At 39.6% G+C, this 26,103-nt stretch overlaps 1 protein-coding gene and 1 pseudogene across 4 annotated transcripts in view; one reads left to right on the top strand and one right to left on the bottom strand.

Annotated features, from left to right (window-relative positions):
* The window catches only part of CHRM5 (cholinergic receptor muscarinic 5), an 83,731-nt gene that overhangs the window by 14,816 nt on the left and 42,812 nt on the right, over positions 1–26,103 (top strand). The window contains exon 3 of one of the 4 annotated variants that reach the window (XR_012022562.1): positions 25,202–25,308. The exons of 2 other annotated variants lie outside the window; for them this stretch is intronic. The gene's annotated coding sequence lies outside the window, so the exon portion shown is untranslated. Of the gene's footprint in view, positions 1–9,621; positions 11,096–25,201; positions 25,309–26,103 lie in introns of those variants that run through there. One more of the 4 variants, XR_012022561.1, reaches the window with a different exon arrangement.
* The window catches only part of LOC140622890 (glyceraldehyde-3-phosphate dehydrogenase-like), an 88,660-nt pseudogene that overhangs the window by 32,636 nt on the left and 29,921 nt on the right, over positions 1–26,103 (bottom strand).

The following is a 26,103-nucleotide window of genomic DNA, read 5'->3' as shown; positions in this document are numbered from 1 at the left end:
GAATTATTCTATCTCTAAAGCTGGAAGTTTCTACAATTCTCTAAACAGTAGAATGCCAGAAAGCCCAGTTGCCTGATTGTCTCTGACAGATGTGCCTCGTGTAGTACTCCCATTGCAGAGATAGAAATCCATGATAACAAACTTAGCATTCTGTTAATTCTACTTAAAGTTACTCATGATAACCTCAAATTGCACTATAAATTTTTATGAAGATTTAACTCTATATAAACAGAAGACACAGGAGCACCTGGGTGGCTCAGTCAGTTAAGCGTCTACCTTTGGTCAGGTAATCCCAGGGTCCTGGGATCAAACACCACATTGGGTTCCCCACTCAGCAGGGAGTCTGCTTGCCCCTCTGTCCCTCTCTCTACTCATGCTCTCTCTCAAATAAATAATTTTTTTTAAATAAACAGAAGGCACAAACCTCTATGACCACAAATTTCGAAAAGTATATACTAAAACCACATAAATTATCTACTTAGCTAGCAAGCAGTGGATGAAGAGATGAAGAAAACAAATTTTCTAAAACTTCAGGATTTTAAAAGACCGGGGTGGGCAGCCCCAGTGGCTCAGCGGTTTAGCGCCGCCTTCAGCCCAGGGCATGATCCCAGAGACCCGGGATCAAGTCCCACGTCAGGCTCCCTGCATGGAGCCTGCTTCTCCCTCTACCTGTGTTTTCTGCCTCTCTCTCTCAATCTCTCTCTCTCTCTTTCTGTGTCTCTAATAAATAAATGAAATCTTTTTAATTTTTTAAAAAATAAATAAAAGACCGGGGTACCATTATAAAAATGGAATGTTCCCTTCCGTGTACAATATGCAGGAGGCAACATTTAAGGGGTAGTGAGGACCGAGAGGCTCTCTACCAAGTTCCTTTTGCAAGTGCCAAGTAGACACCTAAGAGGCAGATTTAATTTTTTTTATTTTTTTAAAGGTATCTTTATTTATTTTTTTTATATATATTTTTTAAATTTTATTTATTTATGAGAATGCACAGAGAGGAGAGAGAGAGAGACAGAGATGCAGGCAGAGGGAGAAGCAGGCTCCATGCACCGGGAGCCCGATGTGGGATTCGATCCCGGGTCTCCAGGATCGCGCCCTGGGCCAAAGGCAGGCGCCAAACCGCTGCGCCACCCAGGGATCCCTAATTTACACAAGGAATGCACACCACAAATTATGGGAAGCAGTATGCTGACATCCTTAGTATTCTTTCTGAAATATGTAGCACAGTCAGTAAATTAGCAGTACATATTGATATTTCATTTACAGCAGTTCCATTCTCAGCTGAAAATTCTGAAATCAATATAGTATCCTCATAACAAATCATGTGAAGGTATTCTTTCCATCCCATTTGAGGTATGACAACATACTAGGAACACATGACACGGTTTCCTATAGGTGTTTTAATCTTTTTTTAAATGATTTTATTTATTTAAGAGAGAAACAGAGTGAAAAGAGCAGCAGAGAGAGAAAGAGAGAGAGAGAGACAAGCAGACGCCCCACTGAGCACAGAGCCCAATACTGGGCCCATCCCAGGACCCTGAGACATGACACAAGCTGAAATCAAGAGTTGATCCCTTAACACACTGAGCCACCCACGCATCCATTGATCTTTTGAGTATACCACCTTTCAATTAGAAAAGGGACATTTAAAGCGGGGTTTTTTTCCATTTAAAATATCAAATTAGTTTATGATATTGGCTTTTCTCTTGCTGCAACAATGTTGAGGACCGTCAGCTTTTCTCCCTTGGCATGCTTACATAGCATATTCTACTGACAGCTTGCTTCTTTGCCTATAAAATAATGACTTGTGTATGGCACTTTATAATTTTTCAGATAATTCTCCATGATCCTCACAACCACCCTGTACTAAAGCAAGGCAGGTATTATTTCTCATACACAGCTTTTAAAAAAAAATTTTTTTTAAAGATTCCAAGAGTTTCAGTCCTTCAAGAACATGTACTAAGTGACAAACAGAACCAAGACCCAGATCAGCTGACATCCATCAGTTAAGAGCTCCTTCCATTCTACTACCTGAATACACTTACTATGTTTATTACACTTCAGTTACTAGAATAGATGACTTTACTAACACAGTCTTAAGGATTATTAACCTTAATTCATAGCCTCTGAATTCATGTGTCTCACACTTTTTATAATAAAAGAGATTCTACACTGACCTTCATTAAAGACTTTGCCAAAATAACTTTTATTCTTTTATTAGTATTATTAAAGATTTATTTATTTTAGAGAGCGCACGCATGCAAGTGTGGATGGTGGCAGAAGGACAGAAGCTCAAGCAGACTCCCCACGCACACAGAGCCTGATGCAGGGCTCGATCCCAGTACCCATAAGATCATGACCTGGGCCAAAACCAAGAGTCACACACTTAACCGACTGAGACACCCAGGTGCCCCTCTTTTTTTATTATTACTACAGTAGCCTTTATTATAAAACTTGGACTTTCCCCATTCTACTTTTGAATACTTTACACAAATCATTCTATTAATAATCAGCCTTAATCATATTGACATGATGAAACCTTACATACCAGTTTTATATCAAAATTTCACCATCAAGTAATCTAAATATATTACTGTAGTATCAATTATAGTTAGGAGGAGGAGGGTAATTCTCTCTAGAGCAAGTAAAGAGAATTTACCAACTTCCACTTAATAGAACATTGATCATGAGCCTTTATTTGCTCTGCTTCCCCAAACCTCCTTTAAACGATTTTTTTTAATGAAGTATGGGTCCATAAGAATAAACAGAGATAGCAGCAGTTGAGAGGAATATGCAAGACACTATTAGAATGTAGCACGCAGATTTAAGGATGCAGCTAGTTAGACATTTAGCAACAGAACAGTATCAGGAATACCAAGTCAAATTCAAAAAGATTCACTAATATTCTCTCATTAAGATATTTCTAGTAAGAATAATCTAGGTTGTCTAATAATCCAATGGCCCCACTCAGTGGGATGAGGACCAGAAAGGCAGCCACAGTAGCCGAAAGTGGTGTCTGTGACAAAATGGCTACTCTGGAATCAAAATCTGTCATCAAATCAAGTATTATTTTAGTGACTTTAATTTGCCACAAAACAAGGTTTTAAAAGGGACAGATCACACTGGATGGAGGCAGATTCCCCTGGAGATGCTAAAATCCAACAGGTGGAGGTGCCTAACAAGAGATTTTAATATAATGGAAGCACTAAGCAAATCAAAGACAAAACTTACAGAAATCAAAGTAAAGCTAACATTAGAAGCTCTCCACACAAACCTCTGATGAGTATAAAATGTCTCTCCAATGACTGAGGAGTATTAAAAATGATGTAAAAACAGATCCATGTATATGAAAGGATTTCCAGCTGATGCAATCCTTGGTGACATAAAGGATTAGAAGATAAAGGTCAAGCACAAAATATTCAAACAAAAACAACATTACACAAAGCATGAAGGGATCAATATTTGCAGGGTCTGACAGTACTGAATTGGTTAAGAAGTTTATAGAGACACCGGCCAAAAGCATAAAGACCTACAACTTTTCAAGGAAGATACTGTGGGGAAAAAAAAAAAAGAACAAAGAAAAATGATAAGGTGTAAGCTAAATTAAGAAACGAACAAGAAGAAAAACCAAAGTGCTATAGACACTAAAATGAAATGTCTAGAAAACTGAATGGTGAAATTTTGGGATGACTTCAATGATCAGACCTGGGTGAAAAGATCCACACATCCTCTTCTCAAATCGTGGAGAAAGAAAAAGGATAGACATTAATCAGAGGAGTCAAAAGGGGAGTAATTCTATTTAAAGAAAAAGCTAAGCAGCACTAGATAAAGCTGAAGAAGTCAATAGTGGTAACTTACACTTAAGTAGCAAAGAAGTGAGCTGCAAGGCAGTGGGAGCAGCAGGGGGGAAAAAACAGCACCAGGAGAAATCACAGAGGATCAACAGGAATCCCTAAACAAATGGAACTCAAAAGGTCACAGATCTAAAGGCAGAGAGAGAGGAATTAATGCCGCCAGGGGAAGTACAGTTTCCTGGCAAGAAAGGGAACATGGATGGGGGCACGAGGCTCAGGAGAAAAAGGCTGCAGCCGGACCAGCAAAAGCAGACAGAGAAGAACCTGCAGGGGAACAAGCCAAAACACCCAGCAGTGCAGACACCAGGAGGTGAGCAGACATGTTTCAAGGCATTCAGCTGCTTTTGTCTTTGGAGGTTGGAAGAAAGATAAGCAAAATTAGGCTACTACACCGTCTGGCTAGAAGAAAGGAAAGTTTTTTGGGTTTTTGTGTGTGTGTGTGTGTGTGTGTGTCTGTCTGTGTGTGGTTTTTACCTCTTTTTATTATGGTTGTGACCCAAAAGAAGATTATTTTTTTAATGCATACGTAGTTCTGTTTCTGTTATTTCAAATGATTTGAATATCAAAGGGAAGGTTCTTCCACTCAAGTGTCTTTGTAATAAAAATATATTAGTAAAAACTGATGAAACACATATGATAGAAAAAGGAAAAAAAAAAAAAACAAACAAAACAAACAGAGTCCCTGGTGATAAATATAGCTGTCCTGTGGCTTCTCGTGAGCGGCTAGAGCAATAGGCTTTCTTATCCCTTTCAATCTAATTGGATGGGGGTGGGGAAATCAAATACCATTATAATCAAAATCGCCCCCCCCAAATTAACTTTTCATATAATTACATTGTCAAAAATATATAATCGCTTTAAATGAACATATGCATGGACAACTATGCTGACCAAATAAATTGGAGGCTAATCATTTCATTTGTATTTGTTTCACTGAAAATAAACAGAGCTTACAGACTTGCACAGAAAAAAAATTTTTTTTCACGTTTATCTTCAACATTGCTCCAGTGCATTCTGCTCCCACTGTAAACATCTTTCTAATTCAGGTTATCTGTGACTTCTTGAAAGGAATAGAGCATATGGTATGAATTCAATGACTCACTACTTGAAAAAAGAAATTGGGGGGGGTAGGAAATTGCTGAAAGATCTAATGTCTTATGCCTGAATAGAAGGGAGAGTACCATATCATTCTCACAGCCTGAGGAAACAACTTAGAACCTACAAGAATGTTGTTCAAAAAGAAAAGCTGTAGGCACAACTGTCTGTTTCAGAGGTTTACAGGAAGAGTCCTAAAAAGAGGTCTGAAGACTCCCAATCCCACTAGCAAAAGTGTGACTTTATAGACTGAGATGATGCAGGCAGCATCAGGGTGCCAAGAAGGAATGCTTTTCCCGAGGTGTTCTCCATGGCATATGGGGGTACCTGAAATCCTATCCTTAGAAATCCATTTTCAGACTTCCCCTGCATGGAGAGACACATACAAGAATAGGTAAGATACAATTTAAAGAATAATTATTCAATAAACATGAGTAACCATCATCCAGGGCAAGGAATATATCACTGTCAACATCACAGAAGCCCCCCCAGTCGGACACCTGCTACCCGCCCCTACCCAATCATCGCTCCTCACCTCTCCACTGGAGGAGACCACAATCCTGATTTTTACCATCATTATATCCTTGGTTTCCATGTTAATATGCTCCCTAAACAGCGCAGCTTGCATTTTTCTTGTGAGTGAACTTCAAGTAGAATCATACTGAGGTATTTCAGGCCTACAACTTGACCTTACAGTATTTTTGAGAAACTCATCCACTTATTTATGTGTTCATTCCACTATGACTTAACAGCTGAGCTGTTTTCCCCCGTGGCTCTTCTGACCAGCATCACTATGAATGTGCACACGTGTCTTGGTGCATGTGTGCTAGGGCTTCTTGAGAGCACCTTCCAAGGGACAAGTGCCAGATTTTCAACTTCACTGGAAATAGACACACTACCTTTCTAAGTGAATACATACACATACGTACATACGCACCAACCTACATACACATCAACTGTGCATCCAGTAGAAAAATCATTCTTTGAATTAGTTACTGGTCCTTGAAGATTCAGTTATGATGTAAATCCTACTTAGAGAGTAATAACACATTAAGCTAGATGTACTCTTGGCAAAAGGTCCATCTTCAAACTGGCATTTGAGAATCAGACCAGAGGTGTAACGCACCGCATGGCTACTGTAGAATAAAAAATAATGTGTAAAGAACATTCAAAGCCCGGAGAAACCAACTCTGAGAGACCAAGTCTGTCCTCTGTTGTAATGACAACAGGGCCATCCTTCAAGGCACACAGCAGACACAGAAATGGGGGAGGAAAACAAATGAACTACAGGGGGGAAACTGGGGGAAGCTGGAAAAAATTTATTTTCAAACTTACCCTAAAATCACCAACTTTCAAATGTTCAGAAGCTCAGACCACCCCACCACAGGTTGTTTAATTAACAGACTCTATAATCTATCATAAATCATATCATATAATTTATTATAGGTTTTTACAATCAAAAACTTAATTTCTCAGAAAAATGAAGATCTATAAAATTCTCTTGGCAACTACTGCCATTAGGTCTGACGTTCAAGGGAAAAAAAAATTAGACCTTGACTTTAATATAGTTAATAAAGCTTCTATCAACAAAAAATTCCAGATAAACACTAAATCGAGGGCACATGGTTACTCACTGAGCCAAACTAAAAATCAGTGGTAAATTTGGGCTAAGATGCTGACATAATCAAATTAGGCACTGCTACATCTAACTCTTCTTGCATTTCTTACTGGGAGAAATGGTATTGCCTAACATTGGATGGAACCTTAACAGACTAGGCTTCAAATCCAGAGCTGGTCAATTTAGGGGCCTTGTGTTCCTTATATTAAACCACAATGACAAAGGAAAGACTAATGTTAGAAGCGGAACCTAAATGTCCACTATTAAGATAAATGTTCAATGCTGATAAGTTATTTCTAATTTTGGCAGTTAGTAAATAAATTATATGCTTAAAAAAATACAAACTGGAATCAAAAAGGTTATATACTCTTTAGAAGACTGAAATGCAAGGTATGGTAATTATGCCCTGTCACTCTACTAATGTACAATGGCTATGAAAGTTTCAGTTATGGAAGTTATGGAAGCCTAGTATATAATATAGCATCCACAGCTAATAGCATTGTATACTTGAAATTTGCTAAAAGGTAAATGTTATGGTAAATGGTCTTTCCACACACCCAAAAAAGATTATAATAAACAGGATGATAAACTGAACTTATAGACAGAGAACAGACAGGTAAGGGTGGGTAAAATGGGGAAGGGAATCAAAAGATAAAAACTTCCAGTTATAAGATAAGCGAGCCATAGGATATAATGGACAACACAGTGACTATAGGTAAGTAATACAACATTGCATATTTGAAAGCTGCGAAGAGTAGATCTTAAAAGTGTCCACCATAAGAAAGAAAAAAAAATTAAGTATGGGGGTGACAGATGTTAACTAGGCTTATTACTGTGACCATGTCATAGTACATCCTAACATCACACCATTACAGTGTGTTCCTGAAACTAAAACAATGTCAATGACACTCCAACTTAAAAATAATAAAGGGCATGAGAGGAAACTGGACGGTAAAGGGTAGGTCTGCAGCCTTTATGGTGGCAACAGTTCCCCAGGTATGTACTTATTCCAAAATTCATCAAGTTGTATACACTAAGTATAGCTGTTTACATGCCAGTCATTCCTCAAAAAAAAAAAAAAAAAGGAGGGGGTTAAAAAAAACGTTGTCAAAGAAGGTAGCAACTGATTAAATTTAACACACTATAGAAAACAAAATAAAATGTGAGTCTTTAGGAGAAAATGTAGAAGAGATCTTTGTGATCTTGAGGGAAAGACGTATTTCTCAAATGAGGCACAGAATGGCATAGGCTGGAAGACCAAAAATGAACAAATTCGAGTACAGTGAAATTTTAAACTCTGCACCAAAAGACATGAATACAAAAGTAGGTCTCCATCTTAAAAGATACTCGCAAATATAAACACCAAAAAATAAGTATTAAGAATCTATTTTAAATATCTGTAAGCCGATAAGAAACAAACAAGCCAAATGTTCAAAGAATGTGTGCAGGCAAGTCACAGGGAAGCAAGCAAGCACAACAAATAGAGGTGCTCAATCTCAACAGTTAACAGAGGAAAAGCAACTTAAGATCTCCAGGACCAGTGACTAGCTCAGAGCCAGTCACTCTCTTGTTTTTTTTAAGATTTTATTTATTTATTCATGAGAGATGGGGGGGGGGAGAGAGAGAGAGAGGCAGAGACACAGGCAGAGGGAGAAGCAGGCTCCATGCAGGGAGCCTGACATTTGACTCGATCCCGGATCTCCAGGATCACACCCTGGGCTGAAGGTGGTGCTAAACCGCTAAGCCACCTGGGCTGCCCCACTCTCGTGTTTTTACACAACTTACAGCCATGGACTTACACAACTCCTGCCACCATCCTGCAACATGGAGCATCCTACTCTGTGGTCACACTTCCTGCCTTTCCAACTCACAGCCCTTGGAGAAGGGCAACAACCTTCATGTACAGAGGAAGCTACAGGTATTGACCCCAGCACTAGCCAGTGCTCCTGCACCTCCTCAGCTCTCATGCTTGCAACAGCTTAAATTCAAGGCCTGCCAATCCAATCACCCTCCCCTCTGCCTCTCCTTCCCGCGATTAAATCCTCCTGTTCACCCCACACAAACAGCACAATGAATAAGGGAACAACACCCCTCTTCTTACCTCACATTCACAAACACCAGCGCCAGTGGACCTCTGTTACCGCCCAGCAACCAGACCACATTTTCCTATTTCATTCACTCTCCCATTCTGCGGACAGCTATTTCCTACCTCCTACTCTCGCAACTTCTAGTACCTCCTCCGTGACCCTCACTCACAGCATTCCTACTTCACTAAGAAAACAGAAGCAAAAAAAAAAAAAAGAAAAGAAAACAGAAGCAGTCAGAAGGGAACTCCCCATGCCCCCATCGCATCAACCCCCTGCCCATGTCCACGTCCCCTATGTCCTGGCCTTTCCTCTGATTACAGCTCAACAACTGTCTGAGTTGGCACTCCCACCACCTGGACCATAGATTCCACCACTGCATGCAGTTCTCACCTCTTCCACATTATTTTTTCCATCTTTTCTGGATTCCATCTTTTCTTTAGTTTTTTTTTTTCCTTTTTTTTTCTTTAGTTTTTTATCAAAACTAAACATGCAGATGGGAGTTTAAAGTCTCCCATCTTTAAAAAACATGTCTTGACCCACTTCCCCCACCAGTCCATCCTTCTCCTTCTGACTGTAATAAAACTCCTTAAAATTTAGAGGTGTTTATACTTGCTGTCTCAAATCTCTCTCCTCCCATACTCTTTCTAAATGAATGTATCCTACCACTGCAACAAAACTACTCCAAAAAAAAAAAAAAAAAAAACTACTCCTGCCAAGATCACTAGAAACCTCCTGTTGTTAAAGTGTCAATTCTTGTAAGTCATCAGCTGCATTTGACACAGATCCCTCCTTCCTGAAAGCCCTTACTGGTTTTTCCTTCTACCACTCCCACTCAGTCTCCTGTCCTGGTTCCTTCCCATCTCTGTAACCTCTAGACACAGTGCTGTCCAGTGCTCAGTTCTTTTTCATTAATAACTCCCTTGGTCATCTCATGCAGTTTCATGACTTTAAATATTATCACCTACAGGCTGTCATCTCCTAAATGTTGATCTCCAGTCCAGACCTGGATCCTGTATCCCAGATGCCTTCATCCAACAACCTGCTTAATACTTCCTACTGGATGCTGTGCTCTTCTATTTACCACTCCAGATTTACCCTTTCTTCTTCCCTGTTCTGCCCTAGAAGGCTAACCTATATGGATGATAGCAACAGGCTTCCTTTGTCTTCTGGCTTCTAGTAGGTTAGGATTATGATGGGAAGCCCTGGCAGGAGAATAAAGGAGAAACAGAGTATAAGACCAGAGTATTTATTCACCTGCCTCCCTCGCTGTGGAGTCAACTTCATTGACTAGGTCTCTTGAGCAAAGGTGATTCATCCTCTCAAGGTCAACTGCCCTACACAAATCTCTCTCCTAGAGTTTCAGTAACTAGAGATAGTAACATCTCTGCTATTTCCTGCCCTTCCAATACTATCCTATCAACATGCTCTCCCTACATTCTACCCATACTTTTGTAAGTGATTCCTTTGTTAAAACTTCCTTCTAATTATGTGGAATGTGCCATCTATTTCCTACAGGAACTCTGACTAATACAGATGTCTAACTGGCACCTTAATTTTAACACATGCAAACCTGAGCACCTCCCATAGTTTTACCTATCTGAATTAATAACAACTCCCTTCTTTTAGCTATTTACACCAAGAAGCTGGCATCGTCCTTATACATCTTTTTATCTTATACCGCATATCCACAGGTCCTATATGCTCTTCCCTCAAAACAGATCCAAAACCCAACTATGTTTCACTACCTCCATTGCTACCACCCTCGCCACAGCCACCATCACAGCTTGTTTCGATTGTTGCAATAGTCTCCCAACTGGTCTACCAACACAGCAGCTGGAATGATCCTATTAAATATAAGCTAGCTATATCACTCTTCTCTTCAAAACCCTCTGGTGGCTGCTCATCTCACCCAGAGTGAAAGCTAACATCTTTACAATGGTCTACAAGCCTCCCCTTGATCTGGCCACATATGCCTCTCTGACCTCATTGCCTACTTGCTCACTTTGCTCCAGCCATGCTGGCCTCCCTTGCTAGTCTCTATACTCCTATTTCAAAGCCTTTGAACTTGTTATTCCCTTTGCCTGCAAAACTCCTCTCACAGATATCTTCAATGCTTACTCGCTCACTTTCCTCAGGCCTTTATGCAAATATCATCATCTCAATAAGGCCTCCTCTGGCCATTCTTTCTAAAATGTTAATAGCCTCTCTCCACTTTATTTCTATCCCAAGCAATTATCACCTTTTAGTATCTTATGTACTTTCTTTTCTTTACTATGTCTCCACCCTGTAGGATGTCTACTCCAGGAGGCGGGTGTTTTTGTCTGCCCTGTTCTTTGCCATATGCTCAGCATCTAAAATAGTACCTAGAAGTAGAGGATACTCAAATAATTGTTCAGTGAATCACAACTAGGTATCATTCAGTCAACTGGCCACAGTTAAAAAGTCTAACAGTGGGGATCCCTGGGTGGCTCAGCGGTTTGGCGCCTGCCTTTGGCCCAGGGCACGATCCTGGAGTCCCGGGATCGAGTCCCGCGTTGGGCTCCCAGCATGGAGCCTGCTTCTCCCTCTGCCTGTGTCTCTGCCTCTCTCTCTCTTTCTCTCTCTCTCTCTCTCTCTCTCTCTGTGTCTATCATAAATAGATAAATAAATCTTTAAAAAAAAGTCTAACAGTACTATGTATAGGCAAAGACAGTGAATACTAGAAATCCTAGCTCATCTCCACTTTGGAGAGCAATTTGTCTTTATCTAGAAAAGTTTATGATGTGCACATCTAACAAACTGGCAATAGTTTTTCTGGGCTGTGTATTTATCTATACAAGTGAGTATGGTATACTAAAAGTCTGACTCCAAGGAATATAGTCAACGTATCTGGGGGATATTAATATTTTATGATCACAGAATGAAGTCCATCTTTCAAAAGCAAACTACTATAGACCTAAAGCATGGCAGTTCTTCTCAGGCATATGACAAGGTGAAAAAAGGATAAATCAGCAGCAGAGTGTCACATACCCAAAGATGTGACAGTTGTGATTGCCCCAAGAAACTGATCATAGATAAACAAGTCACTTGGGAAGAAATCAGTAATTAAAGATAGACTACAAGAAAAATACATGAGACCCAAATCATGTCAGGTTTTAAGTTACAAGCAAAATGCTAACGTAAATAACCAAAATCATAAGCCACTGGGCATGACTGCTGGGTCAGACTAGAATCTTGAATCGCCTTCAAACATTCATGTGTTATTTTTTTTTTTTTTTTTTTTTGCCAGATGCTGTCCTAGTAATGGACTACAGATTTGATTCAATTAAAACCAGATAGTCCACATGTTAACCTTATCACACTACTTCAATTTTTCCCTACATCCTTTAGCAGAACAGCTAATAGACATTGAAATTAGGCAGTCTGCCTTTTACCATTTTCCCACCTTGGAGAAAAGTGCCTATAAACCTATAATTGGCCAAAGTGCAGGTCACAAGAGAGAAGTACTCATGTGACTGGCAAGAAGACAAGTCAACAGCTTCTAACAGGGTGCTGGACACCATCAGCGAACCTCTAAAAGGGTTACAGTGTGTGTGGTGCAAAACACAATGACTACAGCCTGAATCTTGCTCTTCTGACTCACACTCCCCCTCTCTGCTTACAATTCTCTTGCTACTCAAAGGAATTAGGTCGGAAGAGAACTCTTCACTTTATGATTCTTAGTCTGGTACAGGTAGAAGAGAAAAAAGGTTGAACTCAACAGCAACATAAATGTTGGGAAGGGGAGACAGAATTCAACGAAAATTGTCTGAAAATATTCTTTTCATTTTATTTCTCTGATTCTCACCTCGTCATCCTTTATTTAAATTGTCTTTAACCCAGCAATATTTTGTTGTTGAGGTCATCATAGACTCATATAACAATATTAAGAAACAATACAAAGAGATCTCCCATATACCTGACCCAGGTTCCCCCCAACAATAACATTTCACAAAACTACGATATAATATCACAACCAGAATATTGAATACTGATGTTGATATAACCTACAATGTTGTTCAGACTTCCCCAGTTTTATTTGTATTCACTTGTGTCTTAGGTTCTAAACAATTTTATAATTTGTGTAGGTTTTATATCTACCACTGTAATCGAGATAATGATCAGTAGCAGTACTACAAGGATACTTCCTGTTACATTTTTATAGCAGCATCCACCTCCCCCATCCCTAACCCTATCCTCCATTCATCCTTCCAATCCTCATTCCACCCCCTAATGGAGAGTAACCATCTATACAATCAGCTCTGCCTCATTACTTCCTATAACTACTCGCCAGCCTCACACTGCTGCTGCATTATCACTTAAAAAACAGCTGGACAGGGGATCCTGGGGTGGCTCAGTGGTTTAGCGCCTGCCTTTGGCCCAGGGCATGATCCTGGAGTCCCAAGATCGAGTCCCACATCAGGCTCCCGGCATGGAGCCTGCTTCTCCCTCTGCCTGTGTCTCTGCCTGCCTTTCTCTCGGTCTTTCATGAATGAATAATAATAAAAAAAAATCTTAAAAAAAGAAAACAAACAGCCGGACATAGAAGGAATAAGTGTTACATCTTATTGGCAGAGAAAGCTGTCCAAAAGCAAAACAGTAAAGTTTTCACATTCAGGTGCACAGGTCTCTAATACGTGCATCTCCAACTAATATGCATATTCTTGGCTATAAAATGGGAAAGAACACCTAGTCTAGAAGCTTGGTAAAGCTTTGTATAAGCAGAAGTATTAATTCCTCTGAAATAAAAACAAAACAAAACAAAAAAACCCTCAGTTTTCAGACTACCCACTTTAGAGGGTCAGAGTTCAGCATTTTTCATTTCTGTAAAGCCTTCTATCCATTTCAACCAGGACTTAAGTCCTTCTCCATCAGTACACAGAATCCCTAGCTTCCACTTAAAGAAACATTTTTTCCTTGCAAACCATTAGATACACTGTCCTTTACCTGCATTTACAATCCAAAGGACAAAAGAACAAATTGCTAGGTATTAAAATGCAGTTTTAAATGGAACATAAATAAAAGGTCTATGCAACTTTCAGAGTACTCAACCCATATGCATGCAACTGGAATTCATACCTGCAGAGCTGAGGAGAACACTGAAGTCCGTTCCCCTCTGTGATTCTCCACTTTCGTTATTGACCTCTTTTTCAATATCTTGGTATCGATCCCAGTTAGAGACTATCTTTCTTTTAGAATAATTTCCCTGCTCCTCGTTCTCTTCTCCATTGGTCTCTGCATCACTGTCATCTTCAACCTGCAATCATTAGAGACAAATCAATATGCAGGCAGTGGAAATTCCTACCTTAGCAGCCTTAGCAGAAAGTAAAACAAAACAAAAAGGTACTACACCAATATCACAACAAAGGGCACATTTATGGACCAAGCTCTCTGAGGATACTAAATAATATTTCAAAAGGACCCTATTATACCAGAATGTACTTTCACGATAAGCTTTTCATTTAGCTTTGCAAAGGAAATCTGGCAAGTTCCTTCCTAAAAGTTTGGATAACCCACACGGTTAACGTCTACCCTAGTGTATCCTTTTTCGATAGCTGTTTCAGCTTATTCAAACAATCAAGGCTATCCAAGTCTTAAACTTTGAGGACTTCAGGACAGAAATCAACCATTTCAACTTACAGATATTCACAAACACGATAAGTTTTATAAGTTTTAAATGGAACTCCATTCAGATGCATTCAAGAGAACAGTTTCCAGTCTTGGATATTAAAAAGAGGATGAATAAATAAATAAATAAATAAATAAATAAATAAATAAATAAATAAAAGAGTATGCAGAAAAAAGCAGAAAGTGAGAAACTGTTAAAGATAAAGGGCCTAGTTTCTTCAACAAATCATCTGCAAGGGAAAAAGTGCTGGAGGAGGAGAGAGAAACCTATAGATTGTAAGAGCTTCATGGACACATAACCATTTGTAATGTCAGGAACTTATCTGAAGTTGGATTCAAACAATATTAACTATAGATAAAAAATCACTTATGAGATGACCAGAGAAATGTGAACTGGATATTTGATTATTTTGAAGAAATACTATTATTTCATGTATTTATTGTTTGGTGTGATACCATATTATGATTTCTTAATTTTTTTTTAGGAATAAATATTGAACTATTGATAAATGAAAAGATAGGACGTGTAGGATTTCCTTCAAAATAATGGGTGGAGTGCAATAATGCGCACAGAGGAAATAAACTAGGCATGATTGATAATTATATTATCCTATCTATTTTTGTATGTATTTGAAATTTTCCATAATAAAAAACTAAACCTTAAAAAAGATGCATATAAAATCTAAAGACATCATTTAAAGAAGGATCCCAAAGGCTATAAAATCTTTATCAAAAGAAAAACTCATGAAATATATTAAAACAACCCATCTGTACAAGACGGGTTAGTCCAGACTTTTAAAAAAGTAGTAAGTTTCTATTATTAACACAAAAATGGGATGTGTGCACTGCAGAAAACTAAGAGGAAAGGACACGCAAAGACATAAATGAAACCCCACGTTCCATCCCTTAAGAGTAGGAGTACCACCATGAACACCTTAGATAGAGATATGGAAGTATATGCACTATTTACATATACTTTTTTTGTAACAAGAATTTCTGTTACAAAATTCTGCATCTCTCCATCTCAGTTAATGTCATTTCATATAATATCGAGACTATTTCCAAATTTGCTGACCCCAAAAATTTCCTTTATGGCTGATTTTGTCCACACCAGTATCCTCTTCAAGACCATGTCCTATATCTCACTCTTAAGTCCCTTTGAACCTAGCACAGTCTTTATCTTTATGCCATTGATTTGTTGAGGAGACCAGTACAGGTAGAGTGCAGAAGGACCCACCTTCTGTATGGCTGCTTCATGGTGGTCCTTGTTTATAGGAAGTAATGAAGTTTTAAAAATCTAAAAATCTGAATGCCTAATGGAGTCAAGTTAAATATCTTTTGGTTAAGATACATCATAGATGTTGCTCTGAACCTTATGTTACATCACATCAAATGACAGATGATAAACGGCTGACCAAACATAAATAGTGCTAAGATTAACCAAGAAGGTTGGGTGAAGTTTGACCTACCCACTGAACAGATGGGTCTTCCCCTCTACCTCTATTATTTTGGTCCACTACAGATTTCTAATTCCCCAAATTGCTTTAACACTAGTCAGTAATTCTCATCTGAATCGAGTTTAGTAAGTTTGTGTGAAAGCATAGATAACTGACCTTCAAGATCACTCTCAGCCCTCAAATATCATAAGGCTCTTTGGTGGCACAGAAAGATTGCAATCTAGATTATGATGTAGATTGCCAAAACTGCCTGAAACTTAGAGGTTTCCTGCCATTCCTGAGTTTCTCAGAACTAAAAAATGGTAGTAGATTAAAAGGTATGTGACTACACACATGATCTGTTTAAATAACAAATACCAGGAACATTCTAAAGAAAATAGCTTCATAAATGACGTGGAACTACAGGGACAGATCTAGAGCTGAAAATACTTGTAGGGTTTTATCTGGGAAAATCCAAAATTCCTTTGTTGGCCCATTGGGTAAACACAGCTCACAAAGACTTCTCCAACAAAACTTCTGAACATTGCTATAACACATTGCAAAACATGTAAGCCTGGGCAGAGTAATTAGCTTGATGTGAAAAAGACAATAGTCTGAAACACCTGAGGAGCTAGAAACAGTAAAACAAGCACTGGAATGGAAGGCAGAGGACCCAGAAGAATGAATGGCCCTGCCTTCACCATCATTTAATATTTACAAAGTGTTTATGAAAGGTTGGGCCTCACACTGCTGAATGACTCACTAATCCCCAGTTTAAGAAGAATCACTGAACAATGATCTCGTTACTCCCACCCAACTGCAAAGATGAGAAGAGCTGCCATTAGCCTCCATCACAAAGTGGTAGTAAAAAGTAATAAAGCTTAGAAGGCACTTGATGTAACTTAGAGAAAGGTAGCTCTTAAAAACTCCTAGAGATGTTATGTTTGGGATAACATATCTGGGACAAAATATGCAAAATCCTGAGATAAAAAGAAAGAACAGAACAAATGAGGAAAATACTGATGAAAGCAATGTGAAGGGACACCTGGGTGGCTCAGCGGTTGAGCACCTGCCTTTGGCTCAGGGTGTGATCCTGCAGTCTCAGGATCGAGTCCCACATCAGGCTTCCTGCCTAGAGCCTGCTTCTCCCTCTGCCTACATCTCTGCATCTCTCTTCTGTGTCTCTCATGAATAAATAAATAAAATCTTTAAAAAAAATAAAAAATAAATTTAAAAAAAGAAAGCAATGTGAAAACTATAAAGGCATCATTACTATGTTAACATCATTACATTATTAGTATGCTAATTCTGTATATTGAAAAATATAAGATACTGATGGAAAAGAATTAAAAACAAATGAAAATACCGTTTGTGTTCACAGATTAAAAGAATATTCTTAAACTATTTATAAGTAGGGGTGCCTTGGTGGCTCAGTCGATTAACCATCTGCCAGGGTCCTGGGATCAAGCCCCTCATCAGGCTCCCTGCTCAGAGGGTCCTCTGCTTTTCCCTCTTCCTCTGCCCCTCCCCCTGTTCATCTTCTCTTTCTCAAATAAATAAAATACTTAAAAATATATCAATAACAACTCAAAGCAATCTACAGATTCAATGCAATCCCTATCAAAATTTTAATGGCATTTTTCACAGGAAAAAAAGATCTAAAAATTTGTATGAAATCACAAAAGACCCTGAATAGCCAAAGCAATCCTTAAAAAGAACAAAGCTAGAGGCATCATGCTTCCTGATATCAAACTATATTACAAGCTATAGTAATCAAAACATTATGGATGGCAATGGCATAAAAACAGACACATAGAACAATGGAACAGAATAGAGTCCTGAAATAAACCCACACATATACGGCCCATTTATGACAAAGGGTACATCATGAGGAAAGGAACCATCTCTTCAATAAATGCTTCTGGGAAAACTGGACACCCATATGCAAAAGAATGAAACTGGACCACTATCTTATACCATACCCAAAAGTTAACTCAAAATGTGTTAAATTCTTGGGTACAAGACCAGAAACCATAAAACTTATAGAAGAAAAACATAGCTGGTAAGCTTTTTAACATCGGAATTGGCAATTTTTTGGATTTGACATCAAAGCGAAGGCAATAAAACAAAAATAAACCAGTGAGAACACATCAGACTAAAAAGCCTCTGTAAAGGAAACCATCAACAAAATGAAAAGGTATCAACTGTCACTCATCATCAGGGAAATGCAAATCAAAACCACAATGAAACATCACCTCAGAATGGCCACCAGAATGACTAAAATCAAAAACAACAAGAAGCAACAACTTTGGTGAAACTGTGGAGAAAATGAGGCCCTCATGTACGACTGGTAGGAATGCAAACTGGTACAGCTACTTCAGAAAACAGTACAGAGATTCCTCAAAAAGTCAAAAATAGGGCAGCCCGGGTGGCTCAGCGGTTTAGCGCCACCTTCAGCCCAGGGCGTGATCCTGGAGACCCGGGATTGAATCCCATGTCAGGCTCCCTGCTTCTCCCTCTGCCAGCTTCTCTCTCTCTCTCTCTCTCTCTCTCTCTCTCTCTCTCATATGAATAAATAAATAAAATCTTTTTTTAAAAAAAAGTTAAAAATAGAGCTACTCTATAATCCAGCAATTACACTACTGGGTATTTCCCCAAAGAAGAAAAAAATTAATTCAAAGGGATACAGGCATCCCTATGTTTATTGCAGTGTAGTTTACAATAGCCAAGATAGGGAAGCAGCCCAAGTGTCCATCAATAGATGAGAAGATGTGAGAAAGACATATTATATAATGGAATATTATTCAGCCATTAAAAAGAATGAAATCTTGCCATTTGTGACAACAGAGATAGAGCTAGAGAGTATTATGCTAAGTAAAATAAGTCAGTAAAAGACAAATCCCATATGATTTCACTCATGTGGAATTTAAGAAATAAAACAAGCAAAGGGGAAAACAGAAAAGAGGTAAACCAAGAAACAGACTCTTAACTATAGAGGACACACTGTTGGTTACCAGGAGGAAAGTGGGGGGCAGTGAGATAGGTAATGGGGAATAACTATATACTACTCTTGATGAGCACTAATACATGGAACTGTTGAATCACCATTTGCACGTCACAAACTAATGTAACGCTATATGTTACCTATACTGGAATTAAAAACATTTTCTTAAATGAAAGGCAACCTATATGATACAATATCTGGAAATCATATCTGATACAGCCTCTCCTCCCATAATGGATTTTAAAAGCAATTTAAAACAACATGTGCATAATTATATTTCCATATGTTACGGGCCCAACAATACATCTGCCAGTAACAGCACAAAGGAAGTAGGTGGGAACAAAACAGTATTGCACTAAGGAAAGGACTTCATGCGGGAACTCAAACATATAGAAGCAAATGAACAAAACTAGGAATAGGAAATAAGAAGGCTAATAGAACAAAAGCAATAAATATAGCTTATTCTTCTTTCTTCTCTCATTCTTTAAAAAATAAAATTATATAAGGTAATAATGGTAACAATGTATTGTCGGTTTTATAACCTGCAGATGTAATATGTGTAACAGTAATACCACAAAGGGGGAGAAGGGAAACAGAGCTTTCTAGGAGTAATACCAAGCTAGTATAAACCTGAAGCAGATTCTGATAAGTTAAAATGTATATAGTAGACCCTAGAGAAAACACTAAGGAAAGAATTTTTTAAAAAATTAAAGGAATTTAAACGTTGCATTAAAAATATTTACTTTATGCAAAAGAACTTGCAAAAGAGGAATAGAGGAGTGAAACACATATGAAATGTATGAGAAACACAAAGTAAAGTGGCAGACATAAATATCCAACTATATCAATGGCAACATTAAATGTGAATAGATTGAACAATTCCATCAAAAGGCAGGGACTAGCAAAATGGATGTTTCTAGACCCATCTATATGCTGTCTACAGGAGACACACTCAAAGACAAACATCATAATAAAGTATGGAATAGTAAAAGATACTGTATGCAAACAGTACGTAAAAAAGAGCAGAGTGCCTACGCAATTATCAGACAAAATAAACTTTAAGGTAAAAATTATTATGAGAAGAAGGAAACCAAACAATGATAAAAGGGACAATTTAGCAAAAAGATGTGACAACTATGACCTATGTTCCTCATAATTGAGCCCCACAATATATGCAGCAAACACGGACTGAATTGAAAGGGGAAATCGTTCAACAATAGTAGATGGAGGCCCCATTTTCAATGATGGATAGACCCACATGAAAGCTACCACATGCACCACAGAACCAATGAAAAGATTTACTCACCACAGCTGAACTGCTATTTAATTTACAACAACTTACATTAAGCAAACTATAACTTAATGTAACTGGCCAGTCCATGAAAAGTACGTCTGGGCAACACTGTTTTTTACTTTTTTTTAACACTGTTTTTTAAATCTCCTCTTACCTTTTCTTGCAAAAGAGCAACCATCTGCCAAGAGAATATTTAAAGATTATCTTTATCATGAAGAGCCCTCAGATAAGCCAGTAAAACTTGGGAAGTTATTAGTAGCACATAACAACCAAACCAAGCCTATGTAAAGCCTTTCATATTCAGGAATCTGACTTTGGAAGGTCCTGTTCACTTTCTGCCAGAGTAAAAAGCACGTAAAAATAGTTTTCCTGGGGAAGCCCTGGTGGCTCAGCGATTTAGCGCCGCCTTCAGCCCAGGGTGTGATCCTGGAGACCCGGGATCGAGTCCCACGTCGGGCTCCCTGTAGGGAGCCTGCTTCTCCCTCTGCCTGTGTCTCTGCCTCTCTCTCTCTCTCTCTCTCTCTGCATTTCTCATGAGTAAATAAATAAAATAAAAAAGAAATTGTTTTCCTGTTTTGAACATCATAAGGAGGTTAGAAAACAGTCAATCACACTTTCAACGGCCTCCTGTGTTCCTGACAAAGTGTAATTACACCATAAATGGAAACAGGTGGGATAGACAGGTGAAAGAACACATTTAAGGAAAACCAAGAAAAAGTCACCAGGAACTAATTTCAATAATTAGGTAATAATGTCAGATATATCCAACCAAAAATGTTACAAGGTTTAAAATTGGAAAACTATATTAACTCACCTTACCTTTAAAATTTTTAAACATTACCAAGCTTTAAATTGATCATTACTTAAGAGTCTAATTGCCAACTTCTATATCTGTAACCCTAGTCAGGTCATTTTTTAATCAGCAGCTGATAAAAAAAATTAAAGTAGTGAATTAAGATTTTACTTATTCATGAGAGACAGAGAAAGGCAGAGACACAGGCAGAAGGAGAAGCTGGCTCTCCATAGGGAGCCTGATATGGGACTCAATCCTGGGACCCTGGGATCACACCCTCAGCTGAAGGCAGATGCTCAACCACTGAGCCACCCAGGCATCTCATGAGCCAGCCACCCAGGCGTCCCGATAATTCACTACTTTAAAAAATTATTCTTTTGAAACGATAGAAAAATTTACAAACCATCATAATTATGAGTTCAATAACAGCATTTGGTATTACAAAAGTGCTAGCAAAAAGAATTTTTATGTCGTATTTCAAGAAGCTAGATTTCAGTTAAAAATTGAATAAAAATATGCATATATATACTATGTACCTAATATGCAGATAAACTAACAAAGTTTCTAATTTGTCATTGTGTATTAAATATACACAAGAACATGATCATGTTTGAAATGCAATGTATGGCATACATATCTACATTATCCACTGAGCCCAGAACAATGTATGCAGAATTTGAGCTCCAAAATACTCTAGCCAGGAAGAATGGAGAAAAAGTGATCCAAACCATCCTCAAATTCAGAAATTTCTCTAGCAAGAGAATTATCTACAGCTTCTTTTCTTGTCCTTCCTTGTAATCGGTATACGGAAAAAAGGGTGGGGGGGGGCAGAGGAATCTGAGAACAGAGAAAATGATACCCCAATCCTGAAACTTCTGCTGGGCCTCTTCACTCATCCCCAGTCCTTATCTTTCTTTCCTTTTAATACTGCACATCCCATTTGACAGATTCTGCCAAAAAGCACTTACACAGTTACTTTTAGCTCTACTATTCACTTTTTATTGTTAAAAATCCTTTAATCACAACTTTTGCAAAGAATGAGGCATCAATATTTCAGTCACTTCTAAGCAATCTGCACTTCCAGAAGGTGTACTTCCAGGACACTGTGATGCTAACACTTTTTTTAATCTACAGGCCCTAAATGGAGCTAGGAGAATCATCTGCTTCTTGGTCTGGTTCTGATTCAGAAAAAAAGTTAGCACTTGCTTTGTCAACCTACTGGCACACACAATAGAGACATACACAATAGCCAGAGATACTACTGCCAGGACTTTGAGCAAAAACTTTTGTTAAATCATTTAATTAAAAGATCTTACATACACAAAAAGGTCAACCTCGGTAGGAAGGCTGCACGTGGACTCTGAGCATTCCCCGGCAAGGTTAGTGTACAAACCTCACTCACCCCACCATGGCCACTGACAGTTCACTCTCCTAAGGGAACAAGTGGTGGGTCAGGGGCACATGCCGGGATGTCAGTGCCTGGCCCTAATGCTGGAAAATGACCAGCTTTTCTTTTGAGGGTCTCAAGTTAAATTTTTACTCCTCTTACCCAGCAGCACAGGACTGGATTCCTTGGTTACCAGGAAGGTTTTAGCATCATCACCATCCACTTTGTAGAAAACTCAGAGACCATTAAATAGCTTTATCTGGCCACCTCTAAGACACTCTCCCAAACTCTCAACTCACCAGAGAACTTAATTAACAAGGAAACAATTACTGGCCTAGAAGGAACGTGAAGAGCCCAAGTGCACCCTCTGCCCTCAAGAGAGATCATGCAGAAATCACACTGGGTGGGTGGACCTGAGGCCCGAGCCTGCGATAACAGCTGTCTTCCACCCAAGTTAACCATATTGCTTCCTTCATGAGCACAAACTTCCAAAACTTCCAATTCCTTACACATTTTTTTGTTCTACAGTTCTTAAGTGTACACGACGCTGCTGCCAACCTTTCTCCAATGACGGTTTCTTGACCAGTTTCGCAGTGCCAGTCACCAGCTCAGATGCTGGGGGCACACAGTCTCGCCTAAGACCCCAGGGTCCTCGGAAGAGATGAGACAAGCAGACATACACTTCAGGAAGCTGCCATGCGGGCTGTGGCCTCCTAAGATGTTCTGGGAGCACTGGGAAAGCTGCAGCAGCAGGGGAGATGGGAGGACAGCGTCGGGGCCAGTCTGGGGAGCTGGGGAGGAAGGCGTCCAGGCTCAGGGACCACGTACTCGGGCTCGGCCGAGGGAAAGAGCAAGGGACACGCGTGTAACCAAGGGGCGACAGCTTCAGCTTCAGAACAAGCCCAGGAGCTCGGTGGGAGGGTGGCAGCAGGACAGCACAGTCTACTGGTCTCCCCAAAGCCCTCAGATTAAATTTTTTTGTAAAGATTTTATTTATTTATTCATGAGAGATACACAGGGCGGGGGGCAGAGGGAGAAGCAGGCTCCATGCAGGGAGCCCGACATGGGACTCGATCCCGGGTCTCCAGGATCAGGCCCTGGGCTGTAGGCTGCGCTAAACCGCTGAGCCACCGGGGCTGCCCAAGCCCTCAGATTAAATTAAAAAGAAAAGTCACACACAGCAACTCAGATGCAGGGCAAGAAGGCCACAGAACGTGCCCCCAAAGCCTTGGTGGCAAGCTCCCTCCGCGGGCAGGTGGGGGCCAGTCAGCACCCCAGTCCCAAAGGGGACCCGCCTGTGGAGGGGAAGCTCAGGGCTCGGGGGATCCAGGCGGCCCCAAACTGGCCAGGGGACAGGAGCACAGTGGCCGGGAACGCCGGGCCCCGGGCGCGGGGAGCTGGGGGTACAGGGCTCATGGAAAGTCTGAGGGGACCAAGTCAGAACTTGGCAGTAACTATGCAAAGCTCCTTGCAGGACCTAACTCCACTCTGAAGAGAAATTGCCGGGGGTAGGATCCCAACCTAGCAGAAGAGACACGGTAAAGAAAAGGGGAGAAAAAGGGTCTGACTAGGGAAGGGACTTGCAGCATGGGAGAAGGTCTCTATTTTCTCCATCCAAAATGACAGAAAAGGGGTCTGAGGAGCCATGAACCCTGAAAACTATCCTTGAGAGGGTCTCCCTTTTAAAAGTCTGGGAAAACAGATTTCTCAGGAAGATCACAACAACAAAGCACTGTGGTCATGTCCTGTATGAAGTTGTCATTACAAAGACAAAGATACTAAAGATAAAAGCATTTATAATAGGTAGATATATAAAAACCAAGCATCCAAAATTCTTTATTGTAATACAATTTCACTGTTTTAAGTATGTAACTAGAAATCCCAACCTAGGTCTTCAGGGGCAAAGGGTTAAAAAAAAGAACAGTTGTCCATCTCAATCTTGCTCAGAAACATCAACACATGAAGGGGAAAAAAAACAAGTGCGGTGGAGAGAACCCGAGTACAGAGGAAAAACATACACCAACCCACAAAGCAGTTATTCAGTAACAACCCACTGGGCTCCTTGCTTCATCCTTTTTCTTCTCCAGGTTTTTTTTAAGATTTTATTTATTCATGAGAGACACATAGATACAGGCAGAGGGAGAAGCAGGCTCCCCATAAGGAGCCCAATGCAGAACTCGAACCCAGGACCCCAGGATCACAACCTGAGCCCAAGGCAGATGCTCAACTGCTAAGCCCCCCGGGTGTCCCTCCTTCTCCAGGTTCTTATCTCATCCTTGTCAGTATTGTTTCAGAAAGTTTGATAAAAACAAGAGGCATGAAAAAGCCATTCCCATTTGTTTGCAGTCTCAAGAATCTGGGCCAGAACAACTCTTCTCTCCAACCCCAGCTCCTCAGATGCCCTTCACTCTCCTTCAAACAATACCCCTCACATCCAAACAGTAACCTTGATGTGGACACAGAACTGGGAAAAATTTCCCATTTCCTAGCTTTTTATCAGAATGAAGTTCACAGCACTTCGACACAACAGACTTTAACTGATGTAATAAACTCAACAGAATAAAGACAGGCACCAGGATGGGGGCCCTGATGGGCATCTGTCCACCTCGTATGCTCCCTTCTCTCCTCATTAACTTGGCACTTTGCTTGTGGCAGTCCCTTTACTTGCATAGGTTCCCCTCTTTTCTTTTATGATACTTGGGTCAAAAGTATTTCAGCCAGGGGTACCTGGTGGCTCAGTTGGTTAAGCACCTGAATCTTGGTTTGAGCTCAGGTAGGTCATGATCTCAGGGTCATGGGATCGAGCCCCACTTTGGGCTCCATGTTCAGCATGGAGTTTGCTTGGAAGATTCTCTGCCTCTGCCCCTCCTCCCACTCATGCTCAAATCTTTAAAAAAAAAAAAAAAGTATTTATCTCCTGAGCTGCAAAATGCAACCAAATCTTCTATAAAATATTTCTAACAAAAACATTTATACATTTCTAACAGGGGTTTTTGATTCAATCAAGACACTTTGTCATACCTGTGAACCCACTATTAGCTAAACATGAGTGTCTCCATGTGCTGGTGATTCTACAGAGCCTGTAAGAATAAACAACGGAAATTCTTAAAGAATTGCATCCTCTTGTGAGCTGCTCCATTTTTAAAACACCATGGGTTATTTATTTCCTTTACACCAAGTTCTAAACCACTGACTTCTAAATCTCTGGGCTTATCAAGATCATATGATGTGCCAAGTGTCTTTTCACCTATAGTGTGCCCATCCATCCCAAATTCACTCCCTCGGTCCACTTGTTAACAATTCATCAAAAAAGCAGCTCTCCCTATAAATGAGATAAAGTGTCCACCACCACGTGCCATCTTCAACAGCATGGACACCTCACTCTCCTGTCAACAAAATTAAACCGTTTCCTTAAAGAAGTCCCTTCTCAGGAGCTATTTTGGAACATTTATCCCCTAAGATTTTTCATGCAATGTTCTTCTTATCATGTAGCTACCAATTTTAATAAGATGTCAATTATCAAAAAAAAACTTTTTTTTAAATAAGATGTCAATTATCAAAATAAGTGATTTCAGTAAGCCTTATTCAGAAGCTCTAAAGGGACTGAAAACCCTACAACTTGACCACTATTCATTCTAGCAACACTTACAAGGATTGCATTGTCATACACAATTCTTCTGTTTGCTATTGTGCCTTAATCCAATGCATACAACAGGGTCAATAGATTTTTTAAGAAATTCATTTTTTTAAAGTTTCATTTTGTTTTCACTAGTAATCTCTAGACCCATGTGGGGCTCCAGCTAATGACTCGAGGTCAAAAATCGCATGTTCTTTGCACTGAGTCAGCAAGCGCCCCCAGTGTCAATAGACGGATTTTTTTAATGAAATC

This window comes from Canis lupus, chromosome 32, assembly GCF_048164855.1.
Source record: "Canis lupus baileyi chromosome 32, mCanLup2.hap1, whole genome shotgun sequence".
In the NCBI taxonomy this organism is placed as follows: Eukaryota; Metazoa; Chordata; class Mammalia; order Carnivora; family Canidae; genus Canis; species Canis lupus.
Note: the sequence above shows the minus strand (reverse complement) of the source record. Positions and strands in the feature narration are given on the sequence as shown.